We start from the raw sequence: 12798 nt of genomic DNA on the forward strand, positions 1-12798 counted from the left end.
CCAACAGCTTCCATTGGCATGAGACACAGCAGTCTATAATTACCACAATTATCCCTTCCTGAACAAAGGAACAATATTGATCACTCTCCAGTCCTTGGGGACTGCACTTATGGTTAGGGTTAAGTTCTTGGTCCCCAGCAATCTCATCGCTTGAGTCAGTCAATAACCTAGGCTATATCCCATCAGGCCCTGGGGGCTTATCCACAATAGTATTGTTCAAGATTACCTCTTCTTTTATGTTAAAATGCCGTAACATATTAACGCATTCCACTACATGCTTCTCTGTGGTAAATAGTGTCACAGGGTATTCATTTAGGCAGGGGTTCCCAACCCTTTTTTATGCCATGGGCCCTTACCATTAACTGAGGGGTCCGTGGACCCCAGTTTGGGAACCCATGATTTACGACCTCTCCCACATCCCATGCCTCCAAGAACATGTTCCCTCCTTTATCCTTGATGGCCTACCCTCTTCCTACTTATCCCTTTGCTTTTGATGTATGTGTAGAATGGCTTGGAATGCCTTGGTGTTACTGATCTCTTGAAAGTATGCTGAAGATGGACGCAGGCTTGGTAAGCTTGGTCTCTTGAGCTCTTAGTGCAAATATGACAGTCATTGAACCAATTGCTCTTACTGTGAAGTTTCCTTAATTTTTCAGTAACCCTGGGCATAGGTTGGGGCACCTGCTCTCTCAGCTGTAGCTCATGTGCATGGCCTAGAAAACCTTAAAGCAATTACAAAGTGCTGCATTTTAAAAACCAAAATTTAGATTTAAAGGTTTTTCCTTCAATTACCTAATTTGCAAAATCTCATCTGTTCATCTGTCTTGGGTGCATTTGTAAGATGGAAGGTAGGGGATTGTAGCCTTGTCTTTTCAAACAATGCCAAATTTTACATGCACCACGCCTGCAGTTTCAATTCATAAAAATTGAACCAAATTGCCCCAAAGGAAGGTAGAACCTGCTGCAAACAGGTCAGGTAACATCAGTAGAAAGAGAAATAGAATTATCCCTATGGATCAAAGACTGTTCATTGGCACTGAGAAAGTGAGTAAACAAACTGGGAGAAAAATGCAGAGAGAGTGCGTGTGTGTGGGTGGGGATGATGAAGCGGACAAAGGGATTCTCTTTGATAGGGTGAGGTCAATTCCGATCTATATAGTGCTAATTATTTAATAAATAAATATATTTCTATTTAAAGCATTAACTATTGTTCTTTTTGTGCCTCATACGAAAGGCCTTACTGGCATTTTCTGTTCCATTTCAGGTTGAACACAGCTTTCACTTGAAGTTTTGTTTCGTGACGCCACCCCTGTTTTCTCTCAGGGAAAATGAAAGACAATCTTAGAACATAGAAACGTAAAAGACTTACAGCACAATACAGGCCCTTCGGTTCACAAAGCTGTTCCGAACATGTCCCTACCTTAGAACTATCGAGGCTTTACCCATAGCCCTCTATTTTTCTAAGCTCTATGTAGCCATCCAGGAGTCTCTTAAAATACCCTATCGTTTCTGCCTTCACCACCACCGCCGGCAGCCCATTCTACACACTCACCACCTTCTGCGTAAAAGAACTTATCCCTGACATCTCCTCTGTACCTACTTCCAAGCACCTTAAAACTATGCCCTCTCATGCTAGCCATTTCAGCCCCGGGGAAAAGCCTCTGACTGGGGAAAAGGGACAGAAAGGTGGGCAGAGGAGGTGGGGTGGCCCTGTTGGTGAGGAATGAGATTCAGTCCCTTGCAAGGGGGGGGGGATATAGAATCAGGAGAAGTAGAGTCAGTGTGGATAGAACTGAGGAACAGTAAGGGCAAAAAGACCCTAATGGGTGTTATCTACAGGCCCCCAAACAGTAGCATGGATATTGGGTGCAAGTTGAATAGGGAGCTAACAATGGCATGTGGCAAAGGAAATGTTGCAGTAGTTATGGGGGATTTCAACATGCAGGTGAACTGGGTAAATCAAGTTGGTACTGGACCCCAGGATAGGGAGCTTGTAGAGTATCTACGGGATGCATTTTTGGAGCAGCTTGTACGAGATCCGACCAGGGATAAGGCTATTCTGGATTTAGTGTTGTGCAATGAACAGGATTTGATAAGTGATCTTGAAGTAAAGGAGCCATTAGGAGGTAGTGACCATAATATGATAAGTTTTTATCTGCAAGTTGAGAAGGATAAGGGCAGATCAGAAGTGTCAGTATTGCAGTTGAACAAAGGAGCCTATGGAACCATGAAGGAGGAGCTGGCCAAAGTTGACTGGTCAGATATCCTAGCAGAAAAGACAGTGGAACAGCAATGGCAGGTATTCTTGGGAATAATGCACAAGGTGCAAAATCAGTTCATCCCCCGGAGAAGGAAGGATTCAAAGAGGGGAAAGTGGCCACAGTGGTTGACAAAGGAAGTCAGAGATAGCATAGCATTAAAAAAGAAGTATAACAGAGCTAAGGTGAGTGGGAAGATGGATGATTGGGAAATTTTTAAGGAGCAACAGAACTTAACTAAAAAGGCTATACGGGGAGAAAAAATGAGGTATGAACGCAAGCTAGCTAGGAATATAAAGGAGGATAGCAAAAGTTTTTTTTAGGTATGTGAAGAGAAGGAAGATAGTTAAGAACAATGTTGGGCCCTTGAAGAATGAATTGGGAGAAATTGTTATGGGAAACAGAGAAATGGCAGACGAATTTAATAAGTACTTTGGATCTGTCTTCACTAGGGAAGACACAAGCAATCTCCCAGATGTTTGGATGGGCCAAGGACATAGGGTAACAGAGGAACTGAAACAGATTGACATTAGGAAGGAAACGGTGATGAGTAGACTGATGGGACTGAAGGCTAACAAATCCCCAGGTCCAGATGGTCTGCATCCTAGGGTAATAAAGGAGGTGGCTCTGGAAATTGCGGATTCATTGGTGATCATTTTCCAATGTTCCTTAGATTCAGGATCAGTACCTGAGGATTGGTGAATGGCTAATGTTATCCCACTTTTTAAGAAAGGAGGGAGGGAGAAAACAGAGAACTATCGCTCTGTTAGCCTAACATCTGTAGTGGGGAAGATGCTAGAGTCCATTATTAAAGATGAAATAGTGGCATATCTTGATAGCAGTGATAGGATTGGGCCGAACCAGCATGGATTTACCAAGGGCAAATCATGCTTGACTAATCTATTGGAGTTTTTCGAGGATGTAACCAGGAAGATAGACGCGGGAGATCCAGTGGATGTGGTGTACCTTGACTTTCAGAAGGCATTTGATAAAGTACCACATAGGAGATTGGTGGGTAAAGTCAGAGCTCATGGCATTGGGGGGAGGATATTGACATGGATAGAAAACTGGTTGGCAGATAGAAAGCAAAGGGTAGCAGTGAATGGGTGTTTCTCGGAATGGCAGGTCGTGACTAGTGGGGTGTCACAGGGCTCGGTATTGGGACCACAGCTGTTTACGATTTACGTCAATGATTTAGAGGAAGGCATTGTGAATAACATCAGCAAGTTTGCTGATGATACTAAGCTGGGTGGCAGTGTGACATGTGATGAGGATGTTAGGAGAATTCAAGGTGACTTGAATAGGTTGGGTGAGTGGGCAGAAACTTGGCAGATGGCATTTAATGTGAATAAGTGTGAGGTTATTCACTTTGGGAGCAAGAACAGGAAGGCAGATCATTATCTGAACGGTGTGGAGTTAGGTAAGGGAGAAATACAAAGAGATCTAGGAGTACTTGTTCATCAGTCTCTGAAGGTGAATGAGCAAGTGCAGCAGGCAGTGAAGAAGGCTAATGGAATGTTGGCCTTTATTACAAAGGGAATTGAGTACAAAAGCAAGGAAATACTTTTGCATTTGTACAGGGCCCTGGTGAGACCGCACCTGGAATATTGTGTGCAGTTTTGGTCTCCAGGGTTAAGGAAGGACATCCTGGCTGTGGAGGAGGTGCAGCGTAGGTTCACTAGGTTAATTCCTGGGATGTCCGGACTGTCTTACGCAGAGAGGTTAGAGAGACTGGGCTTGTACGTGCTGGAATTAAGGAGATTGAGGGGGGATCTGATTGAGACATATAAGATTATTAAGGGATTGGACAAGATAGAGGCAGGAAATATGTTCCAGATGCTGGGAGAGCCCAGTACCAGAGGGCATGGTTTAAGAATAAGGGGTAGGTCATTTAGGACAGAGTTGAGGAGGAACTTCTTCTCCCAGAGAGTTGTGGAGGTGTGGAACACACTGCCTCAGAAGGCAGTGGAGGCCAATTCTCTGGATGCTTTCAAGAAGGAGCTAGATAGGTATCTTATTGATAGGGGAATCAAGGGTTATGGGGACAAGGCAGGAACCGGATATTGATAGTAGATGATCAGCCATGATCTCAGAATGGTGGTGCAGGCTCGAAGGGCCGAATGGTCTACTTCTGCACCTATTGTCTATTGTCTATTGTCTATCCACATGATCAATGCCTCTCATTGTCTTGAACACCTCTATCAGGTCATCTCTCATCCTCCGTCGCTCCAAGGAGAAAAGGCCGAGTTCACTCAACCTATTCTCATAAGGCATGCTGCCCAATCCAGGCAACATCCTTGTAAATCTCCTCTACACCCTTTCTATGGCTTCCACATCCTTCCTGTAATGAGGCGACCAGAACTGAGCACAGTACTCCAAGTGGGGTCTGACCAGCATCCTATAAAGCTGCAACATTACCTCTCGGCTCTTAAACTCAATCCCACGATTGATGAAGGCCAATGCACCGTACGTTTTCTTAACCACAGAGTCAACTTGCGTAGCAGCTTTGAGTGTCCTTTGGACTCGGACCCCAAGATCCCTCTGATCCTCCACACTGCCAAGAGTCTTACCATTAATGTCGTATTCTACCATCATATTTGGCCTACCAAAATGAACCACCTCGCACTTATCTGGGTTGAACTCCATCTGCCACTTCTCAGCCCAGTTTTGTATCCTATCAATGCCCTGTTGTAACCTCTGACAGCCCTCCACACTATCCACAACACCCCCGACGTTTGGTCATCAGCAAATTTACTAACCCATCACTCCACTTACTCATCCAGGTCATTTATAAAGATCACAAAGAGTAGGCATCCCAGAACAGATCCCTGAGGCACACCACTGGTAACTGGCCTCCATGCAGAATATGACCCATCTACAACCACTATTTGCCTTCTGTGGGCAAGTCAGTTCTGGATCCACAAAGCAATGTCCCCTTGGATCCCATGCCTCCTTACTTCCTCAATTAGCCTTTCATGGGGTACATTATCAAATGCCTTGCTAAAATCTATATACACTACATATACTGCTCTACCTTCATCAATGTGTTTAGTCACATCCTCAAAAAATTCAGTTAGGTTCGTAAGGCACAACTTGCCTTCGACAAAGCCATGCTGACTATTCCCAATCATATTGTACCTCTCCAAATGTTCACAAATCCTGTATCTCAGGTTCTTCTCCATCAACTTACCAACCACTGAAGTAAGACTCACTAGTCTATAATTTCCTATAATTTTCTACTCCCTTTCTTGAATAAAGGAACAACATCCGCAAACCTCCAATCCTCCAGAAGCTCTCCCGTCTTCATGATTTAAAGATCATCGCCAGAGGCTCAGCAATCTCCTCCCTCGCTTCTCAGAGTAGCCTGGGGTACATTCTGTCCAGTTCTGGTGACTTATCCAACTTGATGCTTTCCGACAGCTCCAGCACCTCCTCTTCCTTAATATCTACATGCTGAAGCTTTTCAGTCCGCTGTAAGTCATTCCTACAATCGCCAAGATCCTTTTCCATAGTGAATACTAAAGCAAAGTATTCATTAAGTACCTCTGCTATTTCCTCCGATTCCATACACACTTTTCCACTCTCACACTTGATTGGTCCTATTCTCTCTTGTCTTATCCTCTTGCTCTTCACATACTTGTAGAATGCCTTGGAGTTTTCCTTAATCTTGTCTGCCAAGGCCTTCTCATGGCCCCTTCTGGCTCTCTTAATTTCATTCTTAAGCTCCTTCCTACTAGCCTTATAATCTTCTAGATTCCTATCATTACCTAGTTTTTTGAACCTTTTGTAAGCTCTTCTTTTCTTCTTGACTAGATTTACAACAGCCTTTGTGCACCATGGATCTTGTACCCTGCCATTCTTTCCCTGTTTCCCCATGTTTCCCCTTACTCCAATTAAACATTTCCCTAACTTGTCTGTTCCTATCCCTCTCCAATGCTATGGTAAAGGAGATAGAATTGTGATCACTATCTCCAAAATGCTCTCCCACTGAAAGACCTGACACCTGACCAGGTTAATTTCCCAATACCAGATCAAGTGCAGCCTCTCCTCTTGTAGGCTTATCTACATATTGTGTCAAGAAACCTTCCTGAACACATCTAACAAATTCTACCCCATCTAAATTCCTCACTCTAGGGAGATGCTAATCAATATTTGGGAAATTAAAATCTGCCACCACAACAACCCTGTTATTATTGCACCTTTCCAGAATCTGTCTCCCTATCTGCTTCTTGATGTCCCTGTCACTATTGGCTGGTCTATAAAAAACACCCAGCAGAGTCATTGACCCCTTCCTATTCTTAACTTCCGCCCACAGAGACTCCGTAGGCAACTCCTCCACGACTTCCACCTTTTCTGCAGCCGTGACACTATCTTTGATCAACAGTGCCATGCCCTCACCTCTTTTACCTCCCTCCCTATCCTTTCTGAAACATCTTAAAGCCTGGCACTTGAAGTAGCCATTCCTGCACCTTCACCATCCAAGTCTCTGTAATGGCCACAACGTCATAGCTCCAAGTGCTGACCCACGCTCTAAGCTCATCGGCTTTATTCATAATAGTCCTTGCATTAAAATAGGCACACCTCAAGCCATCGGTCTGAGCGCGTCCCTTCTCTATCAGCTGCCTATCCTCCGTTTTGCACTGTCTGCAAACTTTCTCTATTCGTGAGCCAACCTCCTTTTCCTCCGTCACTTCAGTTCGGTTCCCACCCCCCGGCAATTCTAGTTTAAACTCTCCCCAATAACTTTAGCAAACCTTCCCGTCAGAATATTTGTCCCCATTGGATTCAAATGCAACCCGTCCTTTTCGTACAGGTCACACCTGCCCCAGAAGAGGTCTCAATGATCCAGAAATCTGAATCCCCGCCCCCTGCTCCAATCCCTCAGCCACACATTTTTTTTTGCCTGAGGGCTTGGACTGTGCTGGTGTTTGGTTGCAGTAGCTGGCTCAGCTGGCCATTCCCCAACTATGAATATAAACAGTGAACTTGGCAATAAAGCCTGATACAATTCTACCACGTGCTTAGTGTTGCAGTCATAGCACAGAAAGAGGGGCTCTGATTTTTGATTTATTTAATACTAATGTTATTTTACTATATTAACTATCTTGAGTTATTTCTTTTAATTCTACTGGAATCAATGATAAGAATCTGATTATTTTGTTATATATTCTCCAGGATCAACTGTTCTCTGTCTGGTGGTTGTGATTGATTGTGTGTGTAGTGTATACATGCGTTTATGTGTGTGCATTTGCTAGTCATATTTAATTAGTAGTAGGACTAACATTCTATTGTATTACTTAGCTAATACATTGCTGTCCCTTCAGATGTTAATGAATGCACCTCTCCTACTTACAATGACTGCTCGCCTCATGCAATGTGTAAGAACAACGTGGGATCCTATACATGTATCTGCAGTGAAAGTTACAGTGATATGCATCCAGCCTGGCCTGGTAGATTCTGTGAAGGTATTCCTCAGAGTTGAACCATTTTAAAAGTAGACCAGGGCACGCAATTATGTTTGTTTGCAATAGGAAGGAACTGATCAAGGCTCATTTCTAGGACACCCACTGTTTCTCTCCCTTCGACCTTTATGAATAGAGCCCAAGAAACCAAGTTCTGGTTATTGGCCCTTGGATTTGGGATTCCTGTCCCTTAGTTATTGGGTCCTGCAGACTGAAACCCATCTTCCTGTTATTAAACAGTCCATATTTGTTTTTTTTTTATTCTGCTGGAATGAACCTAGGTGACTATTTCGTTACTCCTGCACCAAGACTGAAGGCTGGCTAGACTGGAAGGTGTGGATCTGAATCCACCCTGACAGAGACACTCAAGTACACTTGCTAACAGAGATTAACTTTAGTCAACTATCAATACGCAGATTAAATATGAAACAGATGTATCCGGGTGTCCTCAAATGCTCAGTTGGTTAAACAGATAATGATGAGGTCTGAAACTGCAGATGTTTTTTTTTTCTTAATAGACTGATTACAGTGAAATGACTACAGTGAAATGATGTATAGACACACACTGGCCACATTATGATTTGCAAACACAAGTTACTCTTAAACATGAGATTATGAGTTACTTCCTGTGGCCACTGAGATTGTCGTCTTCTGCTGCTGCAGCCCATCCACTTCAAGGTTTGGCATGTCGTGCGTTCAGAGATGGTTGTTTGCACACCACAGTTGTAACATTGTTTATTTGAGTTACCGTTGCCTTCCTGTCAGCTTGAACCAGTCTGGCCATTCTCCCCTGACCTCCCTCCTTAACATGGCGTTTTTGCCCACAGAAATGCCACTAACGAGTGTTTTTGTTTTCCCGACCAATCTCTGTAAACTCAGGAGTCAGCTGTGTCTGAAATTCTCAAACCACCCCTTTGGCACCAACATTCATTCCACAGACAAAGTCTCCTGGATCACATTTTTCCCCCAGATCACATTTTTCCCCCATTCTGATGTTTAGCCTGCACACCAACTAAACCTTTGGACCATGTCTGCACACTTTTATACACTGAGTTGCTGCTACATAACTGGCTGATTAAATATTTGCATTAACAAGCAGGTGTACATGATAAAGTGGCCACGGAGTGTATATTAATAGACCACCATTTATTTGTCTATATTTGCAGCTGAAGGTATTAAACTGCTGCCATCTGCAGTTCAAAATAAAATCCACCATTGTCCTCCCAGTACAATGATGGATGTGCGATAGCCACATTCTAAACACAAAAATTACTTCTCTTTTTGACAGAAAGTATGACCACCGTGCTAACTCCTACAAGTGCTAAGGAACAATCTTCTACTGTATTTCCCTCGGCAATGGTCACCCATGTGAACGGCCTTGAATTTCCAGCCAGTTTTCCATATTCAGAAGCTCCTCACTGTGGTATGTGATCTTCATTGTGCCTACATACTTTATCATTTAATTAATACTGTTTGCTGTCAACAGTTAGCCCTTTGGCAAAGACTTGAAGGTTGCAATCATGCTTTGAGTGTATTGTCAGGAAAGTATTCATTGTTTTCAAACTGCTTTAACAAAGGTAAGTTTAAAACCATGCTAAAGAGTCGAAGCAAAATGGCGGATATAATGAGATGGGGCTCGGCAGACTATGAAAGTGAAGGAGTCTCACCACAAAGGTTGAACATGGTGCAGGCATGAGATGCTTGACAATGAAATCCCACTTCCACTTCACGCTCATGCTCTCTGTAAGTCACACATTTATTATCTATTTATTTTATTATTTCTTGAGTTACAGTGTGGAATAGGCCCTTCCGGCCCTTTGAGCCGTGCTGCCCAGCAATCCCCTGATTTAATCCTAGCCTAATCACAGGACAATTTACAAGCAGTAACTTAACCTACCAACCCACATGTTTTTGGACTGTGGGATGAAACCGGAGGAAACCCACGCGGTCGTGGGGAGAATGTACAAACTCCTTACAAGCAGCGGTGGGAATTGAACTCAAGTCGTCTGTATGGTGAAGTGTTGTGCTAATCGCTACACTGCCATGATTTTAAATGAAGATGTCTCTGTGTGATTAGTTATTAATGTAATATGTACATTACTGTACACCTTTCAATTGATTACACTCAAGATTTCCAGCATCTGTTGTGTTTAAGTACGGTATAGGCGAATTTTCTCCATGCCAATTCCTTGCTGCTGATTGGGGAGATGTAATTCTGTTTCAATACATTTCACACAGTAAGAGACTTGAAGTGTAAATGAAGGATGTGTTCACCAGCAGAGGTTCAATGATAAGTCTAAGCTGGGAATCTGAGGGTTTTGGTGCTCCAGATATGTCTGGTCAACGAGCCTGAGGACTTGCCCAAAGGTAATTGAAAGCTTACACTCTGTTATCAGGGCGGTGGATTCTAGGATTATGGCTGATTTGAATGGCTGGGTTTCACAACTGATCTGGAGAAAGGATTACGGCTGGTTACTGAACATAATTGACAGGTCACACGATGTTATTGGGATGGTGGAGGGAGACAGCGTAGAATGCTGCATTCTATTGTGTGGGTAGAAGTGAGCCCCAAGCAGAAAAACCAATGACCTGTACCTTCTAAAATGTTGAAGAGAACGGTAGCAAACGTACACCTCGGTCACCCCAACCACAAACTGTTTCAGCTGCTACCATCCGGGAAACAATACTGCAGCATAAATGCCAGGACCAACAGGCTCCGGGACAGCTTCTTCCACCAGTCCATCAGACAGATTAATTCACACTGATACAATTGTATTTCTATGCCATATTCCAGCGGAAGAAGGCGATAGCAGCGTGCCGCGCGCGCGCAGCTCTCTGGTGAAAATGATATCGTATCCGTTAAATAGGGGCCGTGGACAATTCTGATTTGATGGAGACAGACGTGAAAGCACAGAGGAACATCTGGAGAAATTTCTGAAACCGCTGTAACTGTGCGATCGAGAATCTTCCAGAGGGAAGGCCTCAAAATCCCTGGCAAATGAAAAGAAAATCTACAGCTGTGGAAGCACAGCAGATCACCTGGGTAGAGACTCAATGTGCCCAGCTCGTGGACAGACATGCAGAAAATGCACTGGAAAGGACCACTTTGCAAAAATGTGCCAGACAAAAGGATTAAAGACTCAATAAGTGAACAACGTTGAGGATGAACAGAAAGAATTTACGTTTGTTGTTAATGTAACAGAGTCATCTGAAAAAATTACTTTTCGTGTAGGGGGTGCAAATCTGTGCATATTAGTACAATCAAGAGCCAGAAGTAATTTACTGGGTGAAAATGTGCGGGAAAAGCTTGTCAGAGAAGATAAAGTGCAATTCATATATTCAAAGCAGAAGAGGAAGCTGAACCCATATTCATCCAACACGTCACTGGAGATCGAGGGGGTGTTTCAATGTGAAAGAAATTTTGGAAACAGAACAGACCAGTCAGAGCTTATCATGATAAAAGGCAATGGTGAACCACACCTAGGTAGAGAAACAGCTACAAAACTGGGTGTGTTAAAGATTGGAGGAAATATGTCAGTAGTGACTGATGTTAAAGCGTCACTTAAGCTGCAGTACCCATACATGTTTGACAGGGTAGGAAAGCTGAAACTAAGCAGATCATCTGTACATTGATCCAAAGGTAAAACCTGAGGCTCAGCCACAGATGTATATCTTATAACTTAAGGGAGGCGATTGGAAAAAAAAATGAACAGCTAATGAAAATGGACATTATTAAGGCCTAACTCCTTGGGTTAACCTGGTAGTCATTTTATCAAAACCCGACAAGGACATCAGAATGTGCCGAGACATGAGAAGGGCAAATGAAGCAATTGTGAGTGAGAGACATCCCATTCCAACTGTAGATGAGATATTACAGGGCATGAATGGTGTTCAGCAAACTAGACTTGAAATGGGGCTATCACCAGCGAGAACGAACTCCAGAATCTAGAGGGATAATCATATTTGCTGTGCATCATGTGGTGTACAGGTGCAAGAGTCTGATATCTGGAATGCCATCAGCTAGTGAGCAGTACCGGCATGAGATAGCAACACTCACAACACACTGGAGGAACTCAGCAGGTTGGGCAGCATCCGTGGAAACCATCAGTCAACCTTTCGGGCTGGAACCCTTCGTCAGGACTGAAGAGGGAAGGGGCAGAGGCCCTATAAGGAAGGTGGGGGAAGGGTGGGAAGAGAAGGCTGGTAGGTTTCAGATGAAAAACCAGTAAGGGGAAAGATCAAGGGGTGGGGGAGGGGAAGCAGGGAGGTGATAGGCAGGAAAGGTGAAGAAGGAATAGGGGAAAACACAATGGGTAGTAGAAGGAGGCGGAACCATGAGGGAGGTGATAGGCAGCTGGGGGAGGGGGCAGAGTGAAACTGGGATGGGGGGCAATGCCTTAGCTGGAATTGAAGGAGCTGAGAACATCTCAGACAATGTGATTGTACATGCACATAACTAAAAACCACAGGATGAGAGACTGCACGCTGTCATAAAGTGTCTCGCAGAGTGTGGACTGACACTGAACCCGGAGAAACATCAATTCAACATGGACAGACTAGTTTTCATGGGAAATCTCTTGTCGCCGAAAGGCATTGGACCAACTGAGGAGAGAGTGTGAGCAGTGCTGGAAGCTCGCAAACCAGAAAATGCCACAGAAATAAGGAGTTTCCTAGATCTTGAAGGCTACAGCCACAGATTCATACCACAGTTTAAAACTATTTCTCCAGTGGTTACTTGAAACTACTAATATTCCATACAATAATGACTGCATTTTTTCATAATAAATTACCTTCTTGCAAGATTCAAGATTCATTTATCATTTATATATTGAAACATACAGTGAAGTGTGTCATATTTTTTCAGCTGGGGTAATCTTGCAGGTATATTTTGGTCATGTACTAATGCATTATCACATTTTTGAACAGGTCCTTACCCAGCTGTCAATTTGACCATTTCCAATGTTACTAGCAGAGGCTTTCAAGGGACATGGAGCACAGATACTGCGAAGCAGCAGATATATATTGTTCAGGTGTTAAAAGGCAAGAGCATAGTGAATGAGACTGTGTCACAAGAAATG

The sequence above is a fragment of the Mobula hypostoma genome, chromosome 6 (genome assembly GCF_963921235.1).
Source record: "Mobula hypostoma chromosome 6, sMobHyp1.1, whole genome shotgun sequence".
In the NCBI taxonomy this organism is placed as follows: domain Eukaryota; kingdom Metazoa; phylum Chordata; class Chondrichthyes; order Myliobatiformes; family Myliobatidae; genus Mobula; species Mobula hypostoma.